The sequence below is a fragment of the Colossoma macropomum genome, unplaced genomic scaffold (assembly GCF_904425465.1).
Source record: "Colossoma macropomum unplaced genomic scaffold, Colossoma_macropomum, whole genome shotgun sequence".
NCBI lineage: Eukaryota > Metazoa > Chordata > Actinopteri > Characiformes > Serrasalmidae > Colossoma > Colossoma macropomum.
Window position 1 is genome coordinate 30,255,269 of NW_023494800.1, and position 13,002 is coordinate 30,268,270.

Sequence of the window (13,002 nt, forward strand, 5' to 3'; positions counted from 1 at the left end):
ACTTTTTAAGGGTCCTTTTTTCAGCAGGACCCTATCTGGACTAGCGGTTAACAACGATGAATGTATGAATGAATTAATGTTTTTTGGTAAATATTCTGTCCATTTTCTCACGGTATGGAATTCCAGAACAAGTCCCGTTGCATTCGGGGTGTAACGGCCTTATCAGTCGTGCGTCATCCCTGCCTGCGTCACAGACACATAGTTAATAATTGAGGGTGTTGTTGAGAGATCGGTGATGCTGTGATCGTTTCAGAGGGCCTGTTTCTGTAATGCATTATTGAGCATATTGCGGGTGGGGTGTGGGGGCTAGCGATTAAGCATGTCTGCTCATACAATAATTTATCAGCAGGCCTAAAACCGGCAGTCCCAAAGAGATCCATTAAACTCTAGCTGTCTGTCACAGTCTTATTTTTATCCCTCCGATTCAAAAATATCTCTAATTGTGATGGACGAGACGGTCGGTGGCGGCGGCGACCCAGTTAGCATTAGCGACCTAGCATCCACAGAGCAAAGCCAGACAGCAACAGCTGGAGATGAAGGAGGAAGAGAAGTGAAGGAAACGAGAGGGGAACGCATTTGAGCTACAAAAGCTTTTCCATTTAAAGTGAGTGAGAGAAATGTGAGGATGAGAGAGGTAGACAAAGAGAGAGAGAGAGAGAGAGAGAGGTTTATTACTGAGGACTGTGTGTTCAAACAAATCCTACTGTTCCCTCCCTCTCTCACTCCTCCCTCGGGTCTGTCTCTCCTGATAAACAGATCGATACATTCTGTCTCTCTCTCCCTCTCTTCTTTTGCATCTTTTCTGTCCTCTTTCCATCCTTCTTTCTCTCTCTTCTCTCCATGTTTCCTCCTTTCTTTCCATTTATCTCCTCCTTCTGTCTTGTGTTTTCTATTTTTTTTGTCCTCACACTCTTCTATCTCTCTTCTTTCTCATTTTTTTCTTTTTTTTTCCATCGTTTTCTGTCTCTCCTCTCTCGCCTTCTTTCTTTCTGTTTCCCTCTGTCCTTTGTCTTCTTACTTTTTCTCTCTTCTTTCCACCATTTTCTCTCTCTCTCTCTTTCCTGTTTTCCATGCTTCTCCCCTTCCCCTTTCTTTCTCTCCATCTTTCTATCTTTCCTTTTTCATCCTTCATTCTCTCTCTTCTTTTCTATCATTCTCTCTTCTATCTGTGATCCGTGTCTCTCTTCTGCCCCCTTTCTTCTCTCTCTCCTTCCTGCCCATGCTTCCTTCTCTCTTTCTATCAGTCTTTCTCTTTTTTCACCCCACTTTTTTGCTGTTTCATTTTATTGACTTTTCCACTCTCTCTCTCTCTCTCTCTCCTCTCTCTCTCTCTCTCTCTCTGTCTGCCCCTCTCTCTCTCTCTCTCTCTCTCTCTCTCTGTCTGTCTGTCTCTCTGTCTGCCCCTCTCTCTCTCTGCCTCTCTCTCTGCCTCTCTCTCTCTCTCTCTCTGTTGTTGTTCTTTTGTTTTTACAGCTGAAAAAAAGCGTCTCTGATGTGATTTGTAACAGTCCTGTAAGAGCATCCAGCTTCAGATTCATCACACACTCTCTCTCTCTCTCTCACACACACACACACTCTCACACACACTCTCTCTCTCACACACACTCTCTCTCTCTCTCTCTCTCACACACACTCTCTCTCTCTCTCTCTCACACACACTCTCTCTCTCTCTCTCTCACACACACACTCTCTCTCTCTCTCTCACACACACACACACTCTCTCTCTCACACACACTCTCTCTCACACACTCTCTCTCACACACACACTCTGTGTGTGTGTGTGTGGGTGTGGGTGTGTGTGTGTGTGTGCGCGTGTGTGTGTGTGTGTGTGTGGGTGGGTGTGTGTGCGTGTGTGCGTGTGTGCGCGTGTGCGCGTGTGCGTGTATGTGTGTATGTGTGTATGTGTGTATGTGTGTATGTGTGTGTGTGTGTGTGTGTGTGTGTGTGGCTGTGTGTGTGTGTGTGGGTGGGTGGGTGGGTGGGTGGGTGTGGGCGTGAAGAAGAAACCTGATTATGACTCTATAAATGTTCACACATGAGGAGAGGTGATAAAAAGGAAAAGATAATGAATGAGAGAAGAGAAGAAAAGAGAAAAGAAAGGAGGAGAGAAGAAGAGGGGAGGGAAGAGGAGAGATGAAAAGCAAAGAGGACAGCAGAGAAAAAAAAAGAGAAGAGAAGAGAGAAGAAGGAATAATAGAAGATAAAAAGAGAAAAATGTGAAGAGAAGAAGAAGAAATGAGAAGAGAAGAGAAGAGAAAAAAGAATGAATGAGAAGAGAAGAAGGAATAAGAGAATAGAAAATGAGAAGAGAAAAAAGAGAAGAAGGAATAAGAGAAGAGAAGAAGAAATGAGAAGAGGGGAGAAGCAAAGAGGAGAAAAGGAGAAGAGAAGAAGAAGAGGAGAATAAATGAGATGATAAAAGAACAATAGAACAGCAGAGGGAATGAGAAGAGAAGGAATAAGAAGAAGGGGAAGAAGAAGAGAAGAGGGGAGATGAAAAGCAAGGAAAACAGAAAAGAAAAGGAGAGAAAAGAGAAGAAGAGAAAAGAAAATAAGAGCAGATGAGAAAAGAAGAGAAGAAGGAATGAGAAGAACAGAGAAAAGAGAAGAAGAGGAGAAGGAATGAGAAGAGAAGAAAAAGAGGAAAGGAGCAGAAATAGCAGATATAAGAAGAGGGCTGGTATATAAAGGGAAGGTGGGGGATGAAGAAAGGAAACGCTGTAAAAGCCTGAAGCTTTATTTGTTCTCCATACTGCACCAGTGTGTGAAGGCATAATTAGGAGATGAGATGTATGGAGATCTGGCATCCCAAGCACCTAAACCCCCTGAGCAGAACATCCCGAGGGACCCTCACTCTAACTACAGCTCACACATCAGGGTCTCCCGCGCTCCGTCTCAGCTCCACAGAGCGAAAAACTAAGGATCTGCTTTGCTGGACTTTCAGCAAAGAAATCAGGACCTGGAGAAAATCTGAGAAGGTTAAAAAGCAGTGAACCAAGTGCAGCTGCCTTACAGTGATTCCACCACAGTCAGATTAGAGACCATGTGAAATTTGAACTCACCTACTGCCCGTTAGATTGTGTCAAAATTTCATGATAGACAGACCAACAGAAATAGTCCAAAATAAGTGCAGTTGTCAGAAAAACACCTGGTATCTCCAAAATGGTGACTTTACAGGAGAAGGAAAAAACCTACTTTACTGTTAATGTAAGTCAATGGAACCAGAATTTCTTCCAAGTAATTTTGGGTCGTTTCTTTTGGTCCATTCATCATGAAATTTACACACAATGTAAAGGACGACAGATGTTTTCAAATTATGGCAAAAACCAAAACATGACAAAAATGGAGTTACAAGGTTTTCTTCCGCATATATATATATATATATATATATATATATATATATATATATATATGTTGGTGTTCTTAATTGAAATTGTTATTATTATTATTATATACAATTATTATTATTACAAACATAGCCAAACAAAAAAACAACCCTCTTGTAAAATGAACCCCTGTCCATCCCCTTCATATTTTTCTTTCCATCCATATATGAGATTTACTTTCATATTCATGAGCCCTTCATGCAAAACAATAAAACAAACCAGTTCTGATTGGAGCAGAGCACCTACTGAAGAGGTGATGATGTAGAATCACATGCTTTCCCTTTTGATTGGTTATGCTGTGAAGTGTTTGGTGCAGCACACACGCCACCTTCAGGGTTGCCAAGTTTTTGGTTCAAATTGGGTTAGTTTGGACAGCTTTTGAGCAACCTTTGTGCTGAAGCTGTTCGCTGGATCTGGCAACCCCGCTCATCATAGAGAACTGAACTCTCTAAAAAGAACAGTTTTAAAGGAGTTCAAATATGCTCTTACACTGCCTGTGTGCCAGTGTTTTTGGAATGTGTTGCAGGCGTAAAATTTGTCCAAAAATCAATAAAGTTGATCAGGAAGAGATTAAATATCTCACTTTTGTGGTGATTTAGGTCTCATGCAGGTAAACTGCGGAGTCAGCTTTACAGGAACCTTGATTTGTGCTCACACTGAACTCACAGCTGTTTAGAAACCATGTAAAAGTGCACATGTGGAAGAGGCTTCGGGGAGAATGAGGGCGAGGAGAGAGAATAATGTCTTAATATATGGTGTTTTGGTGCTTGTTATGGAGAAAAACTGCATGATTAAGTTTCTGTTTAGCTGTGTGTGTGTGTGTGTGTGTGTGTGTGTGTGTGTGTGTGTGCGTGTGCGTGCCCTACTCTTCTTAATACTGTCACTCTGTTTTCTGAGCTGTTGCCAGGGGCAACACACATAGCAGGGAAGTGATAGAGTGGAAATCAGAACACACACACACACACCCCTCTGGTCCTGCTGGGATTTTGCCTGAAATGAAATTTTCTCCTGTCCACCTTACGCGCTACTAAATGACACACAGTCACAGCGCAATCTAATCTGAACGAGCCGACCTTTGTAACAACGTCCACCACAAACAGCGAAGCCCAAATGAAATCTAAATGAAATGGCTCTGCTGTGGTGGATAATGAAGGGACTGCAGGTGTTCTGGTGTTGTTGCTAAGCGCTCCAGTGCTATAAACAATGTTTAAAAAAAAATATACACATGTTGGTTTTTGAGCCCCAAGCATACAGATTTGTTGACTTTCAAAACGAAAAGTTTAAAAAATTACTTTTCTAAAAATTAAAAAAAAATTAAAAATCTGCTTACTGAGTTTAATCCTAACCTTAACCTCAACCCAAAACCTAGCCCTAACCTTCAGTCTGGCCCTAATCCTAATCCTAACCTTAACCTGAACCCAAAACCTAGCCCTAACCTTCAGTCTGGCCCTAATCCTAACCTTGACCTCAACCCAAAACCTAATCCTCACCCTCACCCTAGCCCTAATCCTGACACTCCTGTTTTTTCATGTAACTGAGAGTCTGTTGAGAGTTTGTTTCACCTAAAAGGAAACACTCAAAATAAAGTGTCACCAAACATAAAACATGAAATGAAATTATGATTATTATAATGAAACGATGAAATTAGGAATAACTGTGTAACTGCGCATTAAAATCTGCAGAAGTGTGTTCTCTGTCGAGAACTTCTTTCGCTAAAAAAATATGACTGGGGTAGACTTTTGCAGACAGCCACAGATATAAGATAATCCATTAATGCTACAGAGAAAATATGTCTCCTAACAACCACCTGGAAGACCTGGTCGACCCCAAAACTACCCCCATCAGATAAACAGCACTTAAAGCTTTCATCTCTGAGAGAGAGGAGAAAATCAAGCTGCTTCAGATCTCAAAACATCCACAGGTGTTTCTGTCCATCCTTCCACTGTGAGAAGACGACTCAGCGCTGTGGGTCTGAAAGGATGTGCAGCTGATCAAGAAGAACCTCACTGAGAAAAGGAGACGGACACATCAAACAAAGAAGCTGAACAATGGACTGACCACCCCAGAGTCCAGACCTCAACACCACTGAATGTGTTTGATTACTTCAGAAAATGATCAACCAGCTTCTAAGACTGAACTTTGGAGGAGTGTCTGCAGATTCTTTGAGAAACTGAAAGTGAGGCTCCTGAATGCAATGAAATGCAATGTGTTTTCTGACATTGATGACATTGAAAAATAAATATCTTATATTTAATGACTGTTTTGACTGGAAATGAAATAAATAAAAGCTGGTCTTTGACTTTTGCAGAGTGCTGTAGATGTATTTCTGTTAGTGAGGGTATAAATGTGTTTTGTTCATTATCTTCCTCTCCAGAGAGCCGTACTGAATGTAGAGATGTGTGTTTAATACGCAGTGATTTATTGCTGTTGTCTAAATGTTTATGAATGTCTGTGGGGGGCGGACAGTGAGAGTTTATTTCTGTTTTGGAGTCGTTTTTCTTTACAAACTATTTGATACAGCGTACAAATCAGGCTGCGCCTCCACTGTTTCAGGAAATACTTCTGCTCTCTGTTCAGCCTCTCTCCCCTTTTCTCCTCTCATCTCAACACACATTTTCCAATATGTCGCACTGTTAAAAATGTTTTGGTATTTTAACTTTGGATTTAGATCTTGCTGAATGTATTATAATATAAAAAAATAATTGACAAAATTTACCTGTTAACCTACTATTACAGGTTCAATTAACTCAAAATTCAGCCTTATGAATCCAGCCTCGAGTAACAATTTGGCTACAATTTTGTTAGTTTTAGTTCTTGAGCTATGAGACTAATGTAGCTAACATGTAATGTACCCTAAATCATTACACACTCTCCTCAAAGAGTTGTTCAGTAATCTCCTGTAGACCTGATTTTGTCTTTTCTGACACTGTATCACACACTGTCTATATAATCTATAAAAACTGAAAAAAAAAAACTGAAAAAAAATCTATAAAAACTGAAAAAACTTCAGGGCTGCTAGTGTTTGTAACTGTGCTAATGCATTTGAATCTATGTTTATACTACAGTTTCTGTTATTCAACTAGTCAAAACACTAAAAAATTTTTACCAGCCCAACCAACCTCTCTAGGTAACTAGGTGGCGCTAGGGGTCTGGGAACCAGCCCGACAATCTCCTCCATGGAACTAGGTGGCACTAGGGCACTGGACACCAGCCCGACAATGCCCTCCAAGAAACCAGGCAGTGCTGGAGAGCTGGGCACCAGCCCAATGATGTTGTCTTCCAATGTCTTCCAGGAAACTAGGTGGCACTAGGGATCTGAGCACCAACTCGACGATGCTCTCCTGGAACCTAGGCAGTGCTAGGCATATGGGCACCGTCCCATCAATCCCCTCCAGGGAACTAGGTGGTCCTAGGGATCTGGGAACCAGCCTGGCCAACCCCTCCAGGGAACTAGGTGGCACTTGAGATCTGGGCACCAGCTCGTCGAGGTCTTCCAGGGAAGTAGGTGGCACTAGGGATCTGGGCACTAGCCTGACGATGCCCTCCAGGGATCTAGGCAGTGCTGGGAATCTGGGAACCAGCTTGACAATATCCTCCAGGGAATTAGATGGCACTAGAGATCTGGGCACCAGCTCAACAATGCCCTCCAGAGAACTAGGCAGTGCTGGAGATCTGGACACCAGCCTGACAATGATGCCCTCCAGGGAACTAGGTGGTTCTAGGGACCTGGGAACCAGCCTTTCAATGCCCTCCAGGGAACTAGGTGGTTCTAGGGATCTGGGAACCAGCCTATCAATGCCCTCCAAGGAACTAGGTGGTTCTAGGGATCTGGGCATCAGCCCATCAATGCCTTCCAGGGAACTGGGTGGTTATAGGGATCTGGGAACCAGCCCATCAATACCCTCCAGGGAACTAGGTGGTTAGAGGGATCTGGAAACCAGCCCAATGATGCCCTTTCAGGAAACTAAGCAGCGCCGGGGATCTGGGAACCAGCCCGACAATGCCTTCCAGGGAACTAGGTGATTCTAGGCATTTGGGAACTAGCCCACCAATGCCCTCCAGGGAACTAGGTGGTTCTAGGGATCTGGAAACCAGCCCATCAATACCCTCCAGGGAATTAGGCGGTTATAGGGATCTGTGAACCAGCCCATCAATGCCATCCATGGAACGAGGTGGTTCTAGGGATCTAGGAACTAGCTCGACGATGTCCTCCAGGGACATAGGTGGTTCTAGGGATCTGGGAATCAGCCCATCAATGCCCTCCAGGGAACTGGGTGGTGCTAGGGATCTGGAAACCAGCCTGATGATGCCCTCCAACTTAGTGGCACCAAAAAACCTGGTTTGAATCTTTGAATCACTGGCTCTGCGTGGAAGTAGTTTAAGTCCTATCTGGAGGGTTGCTCTTATCAGGTAACATGGAGAGGATCCACATCCTCTCCATGCAGGCTCTCCACTGGTGTCCCACAAGGCTCAGTGCTGGGTCTTGTTCTCTTTTCTCTTTACACTCATTCTCTTGGTGATGTAATATCCTCTCATGGCTTCTTTTACCACTGCTATGCTGACGACACTCAACTAATGCTTTCTTTCTCACCCTCTGACACACAAGTTTCCAGACGCATCTCGGCATGTCTGTCTGACATCTCTTCATGGATGTCAGCTCACCACTTGAAGCTCAATCCTAGCAAGACTGAGCTGCTATTCATCCCTGCAACTACAGGTCCTCATCATGATCTTGCCATCTCATTCGAGAACTCTGATTGTTCCGTATGAAGAAGCAAGAAGTCTTGGTGTGATTTTGGATGGCCAGTTATCGTTCTCAGCTCATATCGTGAACCTAACTCGGTCATGCAGATTTCTCCTGTACAACATCCAGAGGATCCGACCCTTTCTCACTCAAGAGACTCGAGGTGCTAGTTCAGTCTTTTGTCATCTCAAGGCTTGACTACTGCAACTCGCTCTTGGCTGGTCTTCCTATGCAGCCATCAAGCTTCTGCAACTCATCCAGAAAGTAGCAGCACGGCTCGTCTTCAATCTTCCTAAGTTCAGTCACATCACTCCGCTGCTGCGCTCCCTTCACTGGCTTCCTGTAGCTGCACGCATCAGATTTAAAACCCTGACCAGTCCCTCCCTACTTGATGGCAATGGTGAAATCTCGAACTGTACCACGAGCACTTCGACCTTCGAGTACAGCTCAGCTTGACCCACCATCCTTCAGGACGTGTGGAAGACAAGCATTAAGACTCTTCTCTGTACTGGCACCCAGGTGGTGGAACGAACTCCCACTGGCTGAACAGCAGAATCTCTCGCTGTCTTCAAACGCAGACTGAAGACACATCTCTTTATACAGCACTTATATAACCACTGAGTTAAGTAACTAATTGTAATGTATTGTACTGCACTTATTGAAATGTATTGTATTGTATTGTATTGCATTGCACTGCGCTGAGTTTAACTCTGTTCCTTTTTCTCTGGGTATCAACACAGGCTTTTGTTTCTAGCAGTATCTGAGCTCAGGACTGGCTTTCTAACCTATTTGTAACAAGCAAAGATACTTTCTTTAGATAGACAAAGCACTGTTTGTAAGTCGCTCTGGATAAGAGCATCTGCTAAATGCTTTAAATGTAAATGTAAATGTACTTCAGGACCAGAGTTGGGAATCTGTGAAGTATGCCATTTCCTTGCCTTTTCCAAAAACAAAAACAAACTCTGTGAATTTGGTACTTGTAAAACTCTTTTACGACAACAGCTAAAATGGACTGCGTCAAAAAGTCAAATCAAACTTCAACTTCAGTGCATCGAGTCAACAAAGGTGAGATATTGCAAAGATCATGTCCATAAACATTTTTCATGTGCGTCGCAACTGTATGCTTTAGCCTCGGATTATTAGATTTAGGTTTAAAGTTTGTTGTTAGTTTTTCCTTGTCTTTGTACATCTCAGCTGCCTGATTTGAACTCGGTTATGTCATTTTCATTGGGCACAGGTTGTGGATGCATTTGAAGAGTGATGCAGTGTCGGTTGTGTTTATGTGACACCTGCATTCTTGTTGAAGTGGCTATTACCATAGAAAGCGGAAGCAATGGAATAGTTAGGGTGATGACTGCTGTCAACAATAGGCCTTGATAATATATCTGCCAAGTTAGCTCATCCAAAAATGAATTTCTATTTGTTTTAAGCAGCGCTTATGAATGTTGGTGGGCCCTGAAAACACTTTAATTTTGTCATGATGTCTTTGTGTTTGTTGTGTCAGTCTGTGGGTCTGAGCGAGACTGCAGAGGACAGTATTGTTCCGGCTCTAATGAAGGTTTTTTCCAGGAGCGTTAGGCATTTATCCAACAAAAAAAAAAAACTCATCTCCTCTTCCTCCGCTCTCTCCGACTCTCTTTGTCTCCTCCCTGCTTTTCTATGTCTCCCTCGCTTTCTCTCTCCCTTTCTTTCGGCTAAAGGGAACCTTCCATAATTCATGCGGGGAATCTCGTCTAATGATTTGAGGAACGAATTCTCACACCTCTAATAAGGCCCTATTCATCGGCAAACACGGGCCAGCCATCAGAGAGACAGAGAGAGAAAAGAAGCCCATTAGAAAGCAGCTGCGCTCGGCCAACAGAAATAGATTGGATCTGAAAGTTGACATTAGAACTGAAATTTATTGGAGCGTAAAATCATTCCGACCCACTCCCAGGGAGCCCTCCCTGATTTGACATGAGCATGTGTGTGCGTGTACATCGTTTTTTTTAACTACACTACACTATATACTTGAAAGCTTTGCTTTAAAATGTAATAAACCCAATTTTGCCCTTTACACAAATGTAGTCGACCAGACAAGACATGTCTGGTTCTAAAAAAGTGGCCAGTGAGTTGACCTACAAGGTGGGTGTTTCTAATAAAGTGGCCAGTTGTTGGAAGCACAAGGTAGGTGTTTCTAATAAAGAAGCCAGTTAGTGGAATCCCAAGGTGGGTGTTTCTGATAAAAAGGCCAGTGAGTGGAAGCACAAGGTAGATATTCCTGTAAAGTTACTGATTAGTATACGACACAATATTGTATCACATGATTTTGTATTGGATAGTGACATGTATCAGTGAAGTGGTCAGCAACTCTCAGTAAATCTGAGAGCCTAAGACATGCTGCCGGTTCTGTGCAGCTGCCAGAAAGTTTGCTGAGAAGTCTCATTACAAAGGCTACAGCTGAGAATCTGATTGGGTCCGTGAGTATAAATACTAATTTCTTCCCTCTGGAGCTGCCAGTGTTTGAGTAAAATCGAGACATGGCTACAACACGGCTTTACCAAAGTTGGATTTTAGGGTTGAACATGATCCATGAAGAAGTTTGTGCTGCTTATTCTTTTGTACGACTCATGTGATATTATTTTTCCTCTGTATTGTAACTTATCCGTACTGCAGAGCACATGTTGCATGCTGGGTACTTTAAGCGTCTCAATTTGAGATGGTTACAGTTTGAGAGAAAATTAGACCATCATCCAAGATAGTTAGCCAATTTTGGTAAATTCAAATATATATTAGGTACACTGTTAATTTAACTAGTAGTATTAGTAAGTATTAACCTTAAGCAACAAGCTCGCATAATGTTAGCTAACATTTTGAGATTCTTTGGCTTTTTTTGGTGGTCACTTTCAGCAGGGTGGCAATGTGTGAGCAGGGATGTGGGGGGTGTTCCACAGATCACTGATAGCAAAACAACCCTACTCTTAAAGGCCAGTGAGTCGAAGTACAAGGTGAGTGTTTCTAATAAAGTGGCCAGTTAGTGAAAGTACAAGGTAGGTGTTTCTAATAAAGTGGCCAGTAAGTGGAATAACAAGGGTGGCGTTTCTAATAAAGTGGCCAGTGAGTGGAATATATATTAGGTACACTGTTTATTCAACTAGTAGTATTATTAAGTATTAACCTTACTCAACAAGCTCGCATAATGTTAGCTAACATTTTGAGATTCTTTGGCTTTTTTTGGTGGTCACTTTCAGCAGGGTGGCAATGTGTGGCCTTTAAGAGTAGGGTTGTTTTGCTATCAGTGATCTGTGAAACAACTGTCCAACCTCTCTCCAACCCCAACAAACCACCAAATTTGTTGGGGTTGGAGAGAGGTCGGACAATTGTTCCACGGATCACTCATAGCAAAACAACCCTACTCTTAAAGGTGCAAACACCTGCCCCAAAGAAACAGAAATTTTGGGGTGGGATCAGGTTTCCACTCTGGCCACCCCTTTAAAACTGCGCATGCTTGATCTTAATTTGAGTTTAGCGAATGGACATTTGGCACCTCATCTGCTCATATTAATACTTGGCAGTGTTAGATTTGCTTCACCCACCAGAAACTGTGAATGGGTTAAATAAAATAAACAAGGCCTGGTGCCTCTTTTTCATCAAGTGTGCTTGGTGTTAAACAGGATCTCTGATGTTACCTAACGTTGCTATATCAGCGTGGGTAATGTGGCTAAATTGTTAGCTAGCTACCTAACATAAGCTACATAGAATCAGCTTAGGCTAATGCTAACATTATATAGATGTCCATTAGCAAATATGCAAATGAAATGTAGCAGAAATGTTCAGAGGTACAGTAGTTTCTTTTTTTTTAGAGTTAAATTTAGAAGTTATCAGTGTTTGGCATCCAAAATTTCTAACAAATGTTGTGGACTAAAACGTGGATTTGTCACTGTAATGATAACCACCTTACTCTGTGTCTGCGTGCACCACAAATGTGGATTTGTATTGTGTATTGATGTAGATTTAATTCAAGGGCATAAAAGCCATAATAGCTTTTAGCCATGGGCATTTAACATTGAGCGCTTTTTCTTGTTTTCTCTGATTTACATAATTACTTTAAAGTGCATTAAAATATTTGAATTCAAGCTTTGACTTAAATTTTAAGGTTCCAATTTTACAATAAATGCCTTCTGAAACAAGTACACACTTAAAAGGATGATTCTTCAAGGGTTCTTTAGTAAAGGCAATGGTTCTTGCTTAAATAGTTCTTTGAATGGTAAAATATTTCTTCAGATTGATGGAGAATGTGTTGTATATGGTCCTATATAGAACCTGTACAAAAATGGTTCTATATAGCACCAAAAAGTGTTCGGCCATTCTTACGATGCCAAGGTTGTAATAATAGAACAACCCTTTTGGTTCTATATAGAACCATATACTACACTAAAGAACTATTTCAAAATTGAAAGTATAAAATGTTTCTATATAGAACTCATGGTTCTAAACAGAACCACTTCCTTTACTAAAGGAAGTGTGAAAAGGAGATTGTGTTAATGTGTTATCGCATTACCAAAACTATTATAATAATAACATCTTTATTTATGGAGCACATTTCATACCAGTGGCAGCTCAAAGTGCTTAACAGACAGGTGATAAAGCTTAACAGTAATAGAGGGAAATATATTAATTTAAAAGCATAAAGGACAATGACACAGATCAAATTAGAAGATAAATACCAAAGAGACGTAGAATTTTAATTAAACGCTAAATTAAAGGATGTTAAATGTCAAAAGTGTGACTGAGCTTGACTGTCTAATAAAAGGTGAATTGAGTTCAGAATAACCTGAAAGAGTCTCTCCACGTTTTCTGTGTTTTACAGAAGGTCAGTATCTGCAGATCTAA